This window comes from Stegodyphus dumicola, chromosome 2, assembly GCF_044657685.1.
Source record: "Stegodyphus dumicola isolate Sdum_Otavi_A_Nest chromosome 2, ASM4465768v1".
In the NCBI taxonomy this organism is placed as follows: Eukaryota; Metazoa; Arthropoda; class Arachnida; order Araneae; family Eresidae; genus Stegodyphus; species Stegodyphus dumicola.
In genome coordinates, this window is record NC_140769.1 from 283,222,522 (window position 1) to 283,238,587 (window position 16,066).

Consider the following 16,066-nt stretch of genomic DNA (forward strand, 5'->3'; position numbering starts at 1 on the left):
GTAACATATATAGCTTTGTTACAGTTGTAACGCACATAACTGAACAATTCCTAAAAAGGGCCTGTAAAAATATTTTTATGGGTGCCCCTTCTTGATTTTTGGCGGTACATGAACACAAAGTTTGTGCAGTTCTTTGACATGTTATTTTGGCACAAGTCAAAATAACATTTAAAAGAATTGCACTAACTCTGTATCCATGCACACATCGACCTATTTTCACTTTAAAAAAAATCATCAGAGAATTACGCACTCCCTTGACTTTGTGTGTGTACAGATCGATCTGTTTTCACTTAAAAAGTCAAAGGAGCAGCCAGTTCTAAACTTGAGCCAAACAAAAAATGTATAATCTCAATAAGCTACATTTTAAATGAAATAACATAATTCATCTTAGCACTACACACAGGAAATATCCACTTACCTTATTTAGAAATTTCCGTGTCTTTAAACAAAATTTCTTAACAGCATCCAAAAACGTCCTAAAATTATCTGAAATAGAATTTGTTTATTGACGTCGCCAGATAAATTCACAAAAATAAGAGTAAAAAATATCCTCTGACGTTCAACCGTACGCATTTCTAATTCAGAAGTCAAACAACAAAAATCAGCGTTATATTTTCAAATTTTCACAGAACCACCATCATCAGCTGCAAAAGCGCAGATGAACAAGATAGGATATAATGATCAGATAAGATAAGAACGCTTGGACAGAAAATAAGCTAGTGGCGCCATCTGTTGATGAAACCAGAACTAAAACATAATTTCTTTAAAGGCCAAAGGCAAACATGGATTGGAATTAGGATCATTACCTACAACAGAAAGATTTTTTTAAATTTGAAATCTAGAAAATCCAGTTCTCCAATGGAAGATGCTTTTTGAATAATTTTGGCAGCAGAAAAATCGAAAGTGTGATTTTCGGACCAACAATGTTGGGCAAGAGAAGACTTCTGTGTTTCCTTTTTCTAAGATATGCCTCATGTTCCTTGACACGAAATTTTAAGGCTCCCTTAGTTTGACCCATGTAAATTAAACCACACTGGCAAGGAATCCTGTAAATATCCCAGGAATTCATATCCACAATGGGGTTCTTGAGTATGGAACTCGGAATTTTGTTGATGGGAGAATAAATGACCCGAAAGTTAAATTTCTGCAAAATATGTTCAACTTTATAGGTAATTTATGGAAAGAAGGGAATGACAACAGAATTTTTATAATCTCCTAAAGCAAGGGTGTGCCTTTTAGTGTGTTAAGATGAGAATTTTTTAACTGCTTGATTAATAATGTTGGGTAAAAACCCCCTGTGAATAGCTATTGCTTTTAAATAATTTAGTTCTTCATCAAGGGATTGTTTGGAGGAGCAAACTTGAAGAGCACGGAAAACATAGGAATAAATGAAGCTAACTTTTGTTTAGTCGGATGACATGATTTGAAGTGTGGTGGAAGGCAAACTGATAACCTTAGTAATAATTAAAAAATTAATTTTATTCAAATTTTTTTAAGTAATTGTTACAGTTTGTCCACTACGGTGGATAGCATGCATATACGTACATGCATACAAATCTCTTCCCGACGATTTACGGTCATTGCATTTGAAATCATTTCCTGCCTTGTTGCCAGTGATCATTACCATCTTCTAAATCAGGGATGTCAAACTCATAGGTACACTTGGGCCAAACAAACAAGGTTTAACTTTAGGTGGGCCGCAAAAAAAAAAAAAAAAAAAAAAAAAAAAAAAATCAATATTCATAGAAATGTAGATTTTTTCAAATAATACAATAATAAACATATATATATATTTATATAGAAAAGAACAAGAAAAATTTAATGTTTACGTCCTGATACTTGACATCTCTTCTCTGCTATTATCTTTCCTATTTCAGGAGACATTTTGTTTGCAGCGATAACTTTCAACGCTGATCCAAGGTGAGCATCATTAATACGGTTTCTAATAGGAGACTTATTACCTTTCATGACTGAAAATAACTGCTCGCACCGATAAGTGCTACCAAACATGGAAATAATTTCATATGCGAATTTTCGAATATTTTCAAACCTGCCTGGTAAATATTTGTAAAATTCAGGCATGCCCACTTCAATGAATTTTGCTTTCAAATTTGAGTTGCATTGAATCTCGATCACCTCCATTTGCATATGGCTGGGTACTGAGTCAATACTTATTGAGAAAATCGAAGGAAACAAAAAACATTTGTCTTTGAGGGAACTAAAGTCATTAAACCTCGTTTCAAAGTCAGTTATTAAATTTGCAATTTTTTCTGCGTATTTTTGATACGAACAAGTATCATCTAAACTTGATTTGTTCATGCTGCACGTCGGGAAGTGCGTCAAATCTTCATTTTTAAGTTGTTTTTCCCAAAGAACTAGTTGACATTTGAATGCTTTAATTATGTCAAACATGTTCGTAATGATATGATCTTTTCCTTGTAACGATAAATTTAAATCGGTTAAGTGTTTGGTAATATCAACCAAGAAAGATAAATCGGTACTTTTCCGTTTCGCCGGCGCAAATCTCGCCAAGCAGACTTTATTGGCGACAACATACAGTATACACGTAAAAAATATTTAAAAAATTTTAGTTCTAAGAATTTTTTATTTTGAAGGCATAAACATTTTAATATCGCTTAAAATTTTATAAAAAGCCAATAAATAAAGACAATACATTTATAAAAAGACGCTAATTTAAGAATTTACTATGTTTCATGGTTCAACATCCTGATTCGCCGGTTCATACGTGACCCCAAGCGATCTCATCTCACGCAAACTATTCTACAAAAATCTAATGCTCTCAGTAATTATCTACATTAATTTCAAGTTAAATCTTAATTTGGAACACAAGTTTAAATGCAAGAAATATTTTAATTCATACGAATAGCTTACTCAGAAAATTTGGAAAACTGCAGTGCTTTACTTCGCTAATGCATTCTCATTAGAATTGATGAATTTAACCCTTGACTTTACCTTTTCTATATTTTCGGCTTCAGGTAAGCGCTGTGATTGCATCCTAATTGACTTAATTACCGAAAATGGCTTTAGACATAAAACTGAACTATCTGATAAAAATTCTATGTAATTATATGTCAGTATTGAAAGAAACAATCAATCTGATAAGAAAAAGCTGCGACTTGTTTTGAAAATGAGGCGTAAAAGGTTACCAGCGAGAATATTCCGTTTGGCATCGGTTGTACCATTATTGGCGACTTTATCGCTTGCTCCGGCAAAACAGAAAAGTACCGATAAATCTTGTATCCATATTGGATCGTAAAACAAACTTACGTCTTGATTTTTCGTTTTTAAAAACTGACATATTTCTTCTTTCAAATCCCAGAATTGTTTGAGAATCTTGAAGCAAGATAACCAGCTTACCTCGGAGGACAAACCCGAATATTCACTATCTAACTCACTTACGAAAGCAGTGAATTGACGCTGATTTAAACCTCGAGATCTTATAAAATTTATAACTTTTTTTATATACGACAAAACATTCTCCATATTTATTACTTTCGTGCATAGAACTTCTTGATGTATAATACAATGCATATGATGAATGTTTGAATCGTGAATTTCACTAACTTTTTTCCTTAGTAATGCTACGAAGCCCTTGTTTTTCCCAGTCATTGATGGAGCGCCATCTGTAGCTACAGAATTTAATTTTGCCAAAGGTAGATTGTATTTCTGCAGAAGTTCAAAAACACAAGTAAATATATCTTCTCCTGTGGTAGTACCAGGCATCGGTATTAGTTCCAGTAATTCCTCAAAAATGTTAAAATTCTTGTCACAAGAACGAAGAAACACTGCTAATTGAGCTTTGCCACTAATGTCCGTGCTCTCGTCACAGGCAGTGGAGAAACTTTCGAAACTAGATGATTTTGCTTTGATCTGATCACTGAAATTCGCGGCTAAATCAGTAACTTTTTCCGCAACTGTATTTCGAGACAATGAAATTGATTGAAAAGCCTTCACATTTCCAGGACAAACAATTTCTCCATCTTTCATTAGGCATTCCTTGATGAAATCACCATCAGTAAAAGGCTTCGAATGTTTAGCTATCAACTCAGACAAGACGTAGCTTGCATGTACCGCCGCTTCACTTTCTTGCAATACTTTACTAAACATGGACTGTTGCGTTTTCACTCCTAACTTGAGCTCTTTCAACTTTTCTTCTCTCATTAATCCTTCGTAATTGTTATTTTTAGATTTGTGGTGTTCGTAATGACGTTTAATATTATATAACTTTGGTACATTAATAGTATTATTACATATCAAGCAGATTATTTTATCTTTTATTTCACAGCAAAAATATTCTAATTCCCATTTTACTTGGAATATTCTCTATGTTCGTCAGCAATTTTTCGTTTAATTTTACTACCACTTGGTTTTGATATAGACATACTGAATACAAAGGGCTGGAATAAACACGGTTAACATTAAAAAGTTAACAAAAATTTATTCTTTCCACAAGAGATAAATCAAAATGCTGAAATATTTCTTCAGAAATATTCTAACAATATCACAAAATGTCAAACGTTTAGCAAAAATCAATTCAAAACAGAGAAACTAATTCTATCTCACAGCGAAATCGCTACAAATCAATCACAGCATTAAGTAAACAAACAGTTCGCTAGAACTACAGCTACTACTGAGATGAGTTGTTTGTTCTCGGCTTTTATATGCTTTATTATAATTAATTTCTCGAATATACTGGAAACATCTATAAATATCTGGATTTTTGTGGATGGCAACAGCAATTACGAGATATTTATTTATTAGGTATTAAATGCACGCGCTGTTCTATTTTTAACCTTCCAATGCAGCTGTCTTTTCAAAAATCGTCTGCGTTACTAAGGCAACATGAAGCAAATCTAATTACAATTCTAAATAAAAAAAAATAACTAAATAAATAACTATGAAATCCGTAACAATATGAATTAAGTAATAATTAATAATAAAGCAAAGTGCATGCACCAATATATCGTACAAAACTATGATTGGAAAACTGAGATCATGAGTTCGGCCACATTCGGCTATCGGGGGGATGCGTACAAGTTCTGAGTGCACGTGTCCCCCAAAAGCTGAAGGTAGCTGAACGCAAGCTACTCACACGCATTTGTAATTTAAGTAGTGTGTGTCTCAGCTCGCTGTGAGTAATCTAACAACACTGAATAAATTATCGTTAATTACTTAGCAGTAAACATTTAATTTTTATCTTCATCAATATGTTATTTTATTATTATATATTATTATTTGCCGATATATTGGCCGAGTCGCAAAAATATTTGTTGTGGGCCGCATGCGGCCTGCGGGCTTGATTTAGGTGAAAGGTTAATTTCATATAATAACTTTTTATTATTATAATTTATATAAAAAAGGCTAAACATAATTGAACAAAAGCATAAGAGTAAATTTCAGATCATTATTATAATTTATATAAAAAAAGGCTAAACATAACTGAATGGATTCTTACATTGGTGTCGAGTTATCGCTAAAGCATAATTTCATCTCGTTGGTTGTTCAAACATAATTTTCTATAATGAATGATGCCTTTTCCAGAGTTGCCAACTCTCCCGATTTTCGACCGTTCTCCCGCCAACTCGATTTACAATATGTTTCTCCCGACTTTTTCTTATTCTTAAAATTTCTCTCGATTTTTATGGAACTTGGCTTAATACTTCGTTATATGAACGCCCTCCCCCCCCAAAAAAGTGATTTTGGACGTCTGAAAGCAATTCAATTTTCTCTAGATTATATCTAAAAATAAACCTTGCAAACCAGGTAAGAATTTCTGCTTTGTGAGTGAGAGCAACCGTATCCAGAACATGGACCTTATAAGAAATAGACCAACCCAAATGAGGTTTCTCCCTTGCCCTGGCGCATTCTCAGCTGTCACTTGACCACATCCGGAAGAGTAGGGACGACTTGCAGAAACTTAACAATAGTTGTCTATATCAGTGCGTATAATTTTCAAGAAAAAGCTGGTGATAGCACCTCATTTCACAAATGAGAATTTTCAGATATTTTTATTTTTGAAACTGAGATTGATTTTTAAAAATTTAGCATGTTTATCAAGCGTAATTAATATTCTAAATAATTTTAAAGCTGTTGCATGCTTTCAGGTCTGGATATTTCTTGCTGATGTTTCTGCTCTAGCAAATGCATCTTTTTCTGATATAAGGTACTTTTTGAACAGATTTCCTGTGTTACTTCATTTAGTCATGAAAGATGATGACATTGATTTTGTCACTGATATATTGCAGTCACAATTTTGCAGTTTACAATTAGAAAACTTGGATGAAGTTATAAAATCAGCACGGATTGACGGAATGTAATTGGAAAACTGAAAGGTGCTGATGGAATTTTAAAATATAGTGAACGGTCTAGAATTATGTTGGCCATCTTGACAGTTCCCTATAGTAATGCAGAGTGTGAGAGTATTTTCAGTGCTGTTGCGAAAACGAGGACTAAATTTAGATCTAATATTAGTGATGACACATTAGAAAAACTTTTATTAATGAAAGCAGGTCTACATGGCAATTGCTATGAACAAAATTATGGTGTTTCTTTTTTAATGAAAGCAGAATCTGCCACTGTTCATGACATTTGTACGAAAACTGATTAAAATGTCTTTTTTTTTTTTTTTTTTTTTCCCTTAAATGATGCAAGTAACAAAAATGTTTTTTATGTATAAGGTATTTTTGTGTTGCTTGCATTAAGAATTAACAACTATTTAAAGGTAATTCATTATTAAAAACTAACATTGTGAAAAATCTCCTGATTTTAGAGTGTCATAGGTTGGCAAGTATGCTTTTCTTTGAAAAAATTCGGTAAAAGTATAGTTTAGGGTACCCTTTGGCGAAACTGGGCGATTTTTGGCGGTACATGGATACCGATTTTGTGCAATGCTTTGACTCATTGGCTTGCGAAGCGGCGATTTTTGATCGCCGCTTCACAAAGCTAAAATAACAAGACAAACAATTGCACAAACTCGGTATCCATGTACACATCAACTTATTTTCACTTTAAAAAAAAAAAAAACTTGAATTGCACAAACTTGCATTGCGCGCTCCCTTTATTTTGTACATGTACACATCGATATATTTTCACTTAAAAAGTCAAAGGAGCACCAAAGTCTACAATATAGGCAAACAAAAAATACATTATCTCAATAAAATACATTTTAAACCAAACAATAAATTAACTAAAAAAGAAAAAAACATGTTATACATTTAAGCACTACCAAAAGCAAATATTCACTTACCACGATTTTTGAGTTCGCTTCCTACGCCCAGAGCCACGTAAAAATCAAAATATCAATCATACTCAAATGACTTTTTTCAAACCACATATACTCTTTCTGATCGAACGCTTCTCATAGTGACCATCTGAACCTTTCTTCCTACAAATCCATTCAAATCCATCTAAATGGTTTTAACACACACCACAAAAATGCTTACAAAACATCCCATGATTCAAAATTTCCTAGAATCATGCACCCGATTACGTCACAATAGGGTTTCCATAACATTCAACTACTCAGGCTATCATAAATGAAACAACAACTTGGCAAAAAATCAAACAACTTCGCCATAATACTGGGGTACCTTAAAGTCTACTCTACCCAAAAATTCTATTGCAGACTTTTTGTCATGGACAGTTCCCAAATTGTTAACTCCATAGGATATAAAGAAAAAGGATTTAAAATCAAAAAATGATTTAAAAATTAAACTAATATTTCAATGGCTTCTTAAGAAATATAGAACTATCTGAACTTATGCAATTTTAAGTCAGCGCGTACGCTAGATTTGGCGTGCTGTTAAATGAATGTGTTTGCTAGCGTTGACGCTTTTGCGCATACATTTTCGCTGAAATTTTTTTACGGTCTTCAAAACCAAATAGTATCCTTTTTCTATTATACAAATGACATGATCAGTATGTGATATTGTTTTAATATTGATATTGTTTCTTCTGAAAAAAAAAAAAAAAAATAGGGGGAATACGTTTTCGGGGAAAGTGCAGAATCGCCCACTGTTTGACGCGTTTTTAAGAATTGCATATACAGTCAAAAGTCGTTAATACGGACTCGTCGGGACTTCGGCGATTCCGGATTATAGATCATCAGTTTAAATCTCGTAAGATGGCATGCAGAAATTTTAAAATCAAAAATATGATACCGTAATTTATGAAATAAAGAACTTTTATGATCTAAAGGGTATCAAAATTTACAAAAAAAAAAAAGCTTAATGTTTGTTTGTTTACTTTATTAAACATTTTTTTCAATGTAAGTTGTTTAAGTTGCTTCGTTTTATTTCATTATACTTTCTCTTTAATTCTATAAACAGACATAATTTCTTGTTCAGTTACAAAGTTCCGCTGTTTAAGTCCCGTAATTGCTGTGCCGAGAATACCGACTAACTTGTCAATCGAAATTTTTCGTTTTCACTAACCTCTCTGTCACCTTCTTCATGTCTTTATCCATTTTTTGCAGCAATTCCACTTTATGTTTGACGGACATCGAAACATACTTTCGTTTTGTAGATCCTTTGGGAGCTCCAGCATCAGAAATTCTATTTGACGTAATCGAAAGTTCAAGTTTACTTTTATCAACCAAGTTACCATAATCCAAAGATCAACCGAGCATTTTTACTATGAAAATGCTCGGTTGATCTTTGGATTATGGTAACTTGGCGATTTTTTGGCGAAAATTTGGCGACCAACTCTGCTACAGCAACCCTCTATTTTTTTTTTCCGCTGCCATTTTGTCTTCACAAAGTAAAGATATGTTTCTTTTCTTTTTATTTACTCAACACTTTTTCCAACAATCTACTAGCCGAATTACACTTATGCTAGAAATTTTATCTAACAAAACTGCTTATTCATGCCAAATATTCACTGCAAAATTGGGAAAAGTGCACAATAGCAAACTCCTTGCGCGTTTTTCAGAATAACACATACACATAAACCATGTACACGTCAATTTATTTTTACTTAGAAAAACATCCCAGAATTGCACAAAAATGGCATTGAGCACACTCTTCACTATATCCATGTACACTACTTTTTTCTCATAAATTAGAAAAATTTCACGAAAATGCATAACAATTTTCTGAATCTTTAAACCCGGTAAAAAGAACATATATGAAATTACCTGATCGCGAAAAAGTATATACCCTTTCCAAATATGAACATTTCCATGTATAAAATAAATAAAATATCAAAAAACTTTTACCTCTACATTATCTATTATATTACAAACGTTACCAACTAATTCATACCGCAAACATTACAAATGGTTACAAATACTTAGTGTCAAATATTTAAATTATTTCCATGCACGTTTACTTCCACTCTAACGTATACCAAATTCTACAAATATATAATTCACAAAATAACTATGATTTAATTAAAATATAATTAAATTCAAAAACACTACTTAAAATATAAATAAGCACATACATTAAATTAATAAAAATTAGCTTACAATCCTAATTACTTTAAACTAAGTCATTGCTAATAACAATTTTCCAATAATACCAAATTACTTTACTTCCACCTTACATTTAGAACAATGCATAAAAATAATGTCCTCAAATAATTAAAATTACTAACTTACCTAATCTTCTTCAGAATCTTACTTACATGGTGGATACACTTTTATTATTGATTCAATAAAATTATTGAACGATTTTTTTCTGCGAATTTTTCCTCCACACTTCCTCCGCTAAATAAAAAGCAAAATTCTCTTTATCACAATGCCTCGGAATGGCGCTTTTTATAGCACTCCACGTGCCCTCTATTGTATTGGTATGTGCACCTGTTTCCGGATCTTTAAAATAATATTAGACAGCACCATACAATCCGAAAATTATTCAACACTACTTCACACAACACACAATGAAGCTTAATACAAAATAATATACTGCCACAGATATTTTTCCAAATTCCCCCCCCCCTTTTCCGATTAAAGAACTGTAATTCGTCCATTAATATCACGACATATCTCATGATCTCTCATTTCTCTCACACAAAATAATGCGTAATCGGAACTGAGTACTGCTCACATTATTATCAAAGTCCTAGGTAGTAACCTTTATCGCCTCCAAAATGTCGCCAAACTACCCGTTACCACATTCCAAAGATCAGCCAAATGCTCTTACAGTCTGCAAAAAATAATAATCCGGATCCAATTCCAAGATTAAGGAACAACGCAATCATCAGCATTAACTGAAATAGATAATTAGATAATTGTACCGTTATACATAAAACGCGCACGCGAAAACGTATTCTTCGCTTGCGTACACGCATATGCGCAGTTGTAAAGGTCTTGCGCGCATGCGCAAACGCCTGTGCGCATGTCTCAACGCGGCGCATGCGCAGAAAGTTTTTAGCTTTGAGGTCTGGATTAGGGGTGTCCGAATTAATGACTTTTGACTGTACACGCTATCCATGTACACATCGACCTATTTTCACTTAAAAACATCGGAGAATTGCACAAAAATGGCATTGCGCACTTCCTTGCCTTTATCCATCTACACATCAACCTATTGTCACTTAAAAAGTCAAAGAAAATTGACAAAAATCGAATTATTCTTACTCTTGTAAAAAGCACCAAATATGTGGGCAATTCTGCACTTAAGCGACATTTTCTTCAAGATATCGTTCAAAGCTTTTTGGAAAATTTAGAAATAAGGAACCACATAATTTTTAGTTTGCATGAGTCAGGCTATTACTGTATTGTTTCACTGTTAGTTGAATATATTTTGAATTTTCATACTAATTAAATCAGCTTAAACCAGAAATGTTCGTATTGTAAGAAATGGATGTTATGAAATACTACTTTGTAATTTCTTTTAGTGTTGCTAAAAAGTGCAAATGATCTTTTTTAGTTTTTTTATGCAACAGTATATTCTAATATCTTAAGTATGTTGGTATTTTATAATTATATTATTTTCATTAGTTGTAATAATTCACGAATGCTTTCTTGTGTTGTATACAGTCAAAAGTCGTTAATTCGGACACCCATAATCCGGACCTCAAAGCTAAAAACTTTCTGCGCATGCGCCACGTTGGCACATGCGCACAGGCGTTTTACGCGTGCGCGTAAGACCTTGACTACTGCGCATATGCGTGTGCGCTAGTGCAGAATACATTTTCGCCTGCGCGTTTAATGTATAACGGACGGTGTAAGCTAAAATTATCTAATTATCTATTTCAGTTAATGTTAATGATTGCGTTGTTCCTTAATCTTCGAATTGGATCCCGCTTATTATTTTTTGCAGACTGTAAAAGCAATTTTATAAAAGTAAACTTGAACTTTCGATTATGTCAAATAGAATTTCCGATGCTGGAATTTCCAAAGGATCTACAAAACGAAAGTATGTTTCGATGTCCAACAAACAAAAAGTGGAATTGCTGCAAAAAATGGATAAAGACATGAAGAAGGTGACAGAGAGGTTAGTGAAAACGAAAAAATTTCGATTGACAAGTTAGTCGGTATTCTCGGCACAACAATTAACAGCGGAACTTTGTAACTGAACAAGAAATCGTGTCTGTTTATAGAATTAAAGAGAAAGTATTATCACATAAAACGAAGCAACTTAAAACAACTTACATTGAAAGAAATGTTTAATAAAGTAAACAAATAAATATTAAGCTCTTTTTTTTTTGTAAATTTTGATACCCTTTAGATTATAATTGTTCTTTATTTCATAAATTAAGGTTTCATATTTTTAATTTTAGAATTTCTGCATGCCATCTTACGAGATTTAAACTGATGATCTATAATCCGGAAAAATCGATAATCCGGAATCGCCGAAGTCCCGATGAGTTCGGATTAACGACTTTTGACTGTATTTAATAAAGTAAATAAATAAATATTAAGCATTTTTTTGTAAATTTTTATACCCTTTAGATCATAATTGCCCTTTATTTCATAAATTACGCTTTCACGTTTTTTAATTGTATAATTTCTGCATGCCATCTTACCAGATCTAAATTGATGATCTATAATCCGGAGAAACCCTTAATTCGGAATCGTCGAAGTCCCGACGAGTACGGATTACGGACTTTCTACTGTATAAAAAAAGTAATAGATGCTACAGAAAAAAAAATTCATGACATAGCAAATTATTCATATTAATTAACATTTATTATGAAATGGAAAAACTGGCATTCGTTATTTCTAAGAAACAGTATAGCTTCGGCAAGATCTTCTTTGTTGGAGGGCCATAGATCCATTTGATGAACTTCAGAGCCGAGAAGAGTCTTTCCAGACTAACTTGAGTAGGAGGAAGAGCTATTACTGTTAGGGCTGCTACTTTTAACGATAGATTTTTAAGTTCTGAAAGAGATGCCTTGCAAGCACAATCATATTTCTCTATTTCTTCAAAGGCCGAGTGGAAATCTTAATTATATTTTTTTATTTTTATATCTAAAGGCTCTTGTTTCTTTATTTTCATTCGCTTTGCCTTAACCTTTACAATATTACCCAAAAATATTTCTCAAAATCTAATTCATCACTGGAAAAGGACAGGGGCGTAGCTAGAGGGAGGCAAGAGGGGCATCTGTCCCCGGGCGCAGAATCTAAGCGGCGCCAAACTGATGTTACGACATTTTAGAATTAAATGTTTTCCATCCTTGGCAAACAGTAGGGGGCGCGAAATCTTCAGTTGTCCCTGGGTGTTGAAAACCCTAGCTACGACTCTGGAAAAGGACGATAGAGACTAAATTACAGTGTCTGCAGTTTGACTGTCCTGATTCAAATTATCCAATTGTTCTGAGAATAATTTCATTCTTAATGAAAGTTCATAGATGACTTTCTTTGCCTTTTTAATTTGTTCGTCATCCGAGAAAATTCGGTGTTTCGGATCTCCATATATTGAAACCAGCAAGATGTCATTGTCAAGCAAACTAGTTTCTCTTTTCTTCATTGAAGAAACGATTCCTTCTCAATAAACCCTCCATTTCAGAAAGAACAAACCTCCCATTCTTCTGTTCTCGCCTCCTGTCATTTCTTCAGATTGCAGCTTTTTTGTAGCTATATACGGTATAGAAAGAAGAGTTTCCAATTCTGCAAGATCATTCCACAGTCTCTCTGTTAGTGAAACATTAGGGTTATCTACATCTCTTTAAAAAGTTCTTAATTCTAAAAACTTCTTTAGCATCAAATATGTACTTCCTTATCGTGTTGCTTGATCAATAATTGCTCCTTTTCCTGCTCGCTTCCTAAGAATGCCATCTATTTTAGGAGTTCTTGCAGCTATTGCTGCTTACCTAAATTTAAAAAATGGATAAAGACATGAACAATGTGACAGAGAGGTTAGTGAAAACGAAAAAATTTCGATTGACAAGTTAGTTGGTATTCTCGGCACAGCAATTACGGGACTTGAACAGCGGAACTTTGTAACTGAACAAGAAATTATGTCTGTTTATAGAATTAAAGAGAAAGTATTATCACATAAAACGAAGCAACTTAAACAACTTACATTGAAAGAAATGTTTAATAAAGTAAACAAGTAAATATTAAGCTTTTTTTTTTTTTTTTTTTTTGTAAATTTTGATACACTTTAGATCATAATTGTTCTTTATTTCATAAATTACGATTTCATATTTTTAATTTTAGAATTTCTTCATGCCATCTTACGAGATTTAAACTGATCTACAATCCGGAAAAATCGATAATCCGGAATCGCCGAAGTCCCGACGAGTCCGGATTAACGACTTTTGACTGTATTACATTAAGTTTTCGGTTAGAGTTGACTTTAAGGTACCCCTTGTATTATCGCGAAGTTGTTGTTTCATTTATCTCCAAGGTGTTGTATCATTTATGGTAACCTGAGTAGTTGAATGTTATGGAAACCCTATTATGACGTAATTGTTTGCATTATTTTGGGAAGTTTTTAATCATGGGATGTTTTGCGAGGGCTTTTGTGGTGTGTGTTGCTTAGGAAGTACATTGCTTGTTTCATTGTTTAGATGGTACAATGGCTGAATGTAGTAGGATTAATTTGAAGTTTCTGTACGATTTGGAACAAAAGAGGAAAAGTGCATTAATTGATGAATTAATTGTGCAAATGAAGGTTTACTTGGTAGCCATAGTCTGGAACTACAGAGTATATATTTGACTCTTATTTTTGTGAATTTCTGTGACGACATCAAATATACGGATTGTAGTTGCAGATAATCTTAGGAAGTTTATGGATACTATTAAGGAATTTTGTGTGCCACAGACTGAAGATGAACGAATTTCCAAAAAAGTAAGGGATATTTGCTTTGTGTAGTGCTAAAATACATATGTAACAGGTTTTTCCTTTTTTATGTTATTTTATTGTTTGGTTTAAAATGCAGCTTATTGAGATTATGTATTTTTTGTTTGCCTCTACTATAGAATTGAGTGCTCCTTTAACTTTTTAAGTGAAAATATATCGATGTGTACATGGACAAACTCAAGGGAGTGTGTAAAGCATAGTTTGTGCAATTCTCTTATGTTTTTTAAGTGAAAATAGGTCAATGTGTACATGGATAAAGGGAGTGCACAATGCCATTTTTGTGCAATTTGTGGATTTTTTTTATAAGTGAAAATAGGTTGATGTGTACATGGATACCGAGTTTGTGCAACAAAATAACAAGTTCTTTGACTTGTTATTTTGTTTGCATGCAAAAATTGCGTACAGTTTTTGCACCGAAAATCGCCGTTACGCAGGCCAAAATAACAAGTCAAAGAATTGCACAAACTCGGTGTCCATGTACCGCCAAAAATCGCCAAGTTTCTCCAAGGGGGTGCCCTAAAATATACTTTTACGAAGAATTCTTTCTTTTGCCAAGTACCTTTAAATTGTTTCCATTTCTTATTAACCCTCTCGCTGCGCATCCCGCGATTTCCACGGGCAACGTAAAAGTAGCAAAATTTGCTGCGATTTCCGCGCGGATGCATTTTTACCGTCTATTTAACTGTGCAACCCTCTCTTTTCCCGTTCAAGGTTTCCTTTCGGCTTTTCTGTGATGTTTAATTGTTTATTCAGATGGGGGCTAACAGATGGCGTTAGTTGTCCATATTTCTGTCAAATATACAAGCATACGTAATGTAACATTTTGCGCGTGCTTTTCAGAGCTCAAAGATGTCTGGTAGGAAGTGTTTCGCGAGTGATATAACCTATATTCCTGACGATATTTCCGACACTGAGAGTAGTTCTGACTCTTATTTCAAGTATATTGAAGATAGTTATAGCGAAACTGATAAAAATATCTCAGATTCCTAGATTGTGAAATGAATCTGAAAATTCAGTTTCTATTGAAAACGTTCAACAGCAGTGCAAAATTGTTATGCAAAATATTACATTATGCAAATATTGTCATTAGTATATATGTTTTACCTTTGTATTTTATAAAATAAATCATTATTCTTCAATTTTAGTATTCTGAAAAACTTTTTCTATGATCTAATTTTATATTGAAAAAAAAAAAAAAAAAACTCTTTTACTAAAATTTTTTGTATATTTTCACTCTAAAATATATGTAGATTTGAAATATGTAATAAACAAAATATGCAATTTTTGAACCTATTTTGAATAAAAAAGTATGCAGTGAGAGGGTTAAAGAAATAATCACATACTTTCTTTAAAAAAAATATAAAAAATAAAATTATAACTCCTGTTTTATACCACTTTCTGTAATTGATGACACTTCTTTCTTTTTTTTCTTTTTTCTTTTTTTTTTTAAATTGATGTCTGTTCCATTGTGTTGGTATTTTTCTTCTGACTATTAGCTGTAATTAAATTGTGCATCCATTAAATTCTAAGCAATATTTTAGTAGGTATTTGCAGAATGAAGTAAACTTTTCATTGATCTTAATAAGTATTTTGTAGTAGCATGAATTAAAATTTATTAGTAGTAAATATTAAGAGTTGCTGCATAAAATGAACTTGCTCATTGTAATTTTTCATTAGTGTTTCATAGATGGTTACTAAAGCATTAGGCTTTTTTCCCCGTTAAAGCCATGTCTGCATTTCGATGACAGACTGCCATTTTCCCTTCTTTCTTTCCACAGGCCTTTAGACCAATA

At 32.8% G+C, this 16,066-nt stretch overlaps 1 protein-coding gene across 1 annotated transcript in view; it reads left to right on the top strand.

Annotated features, from left to right (window-relative positions):
• LOC118181419 (uncharacterized) overlaps window positions 1-16,066 on the top strand; it is a 32,113-nt gene that overhangs the window by 2,544 nt on the left and 13,503 nt on the right. The gene's annotated exons all lie outside the window — the stretch shown is intronic.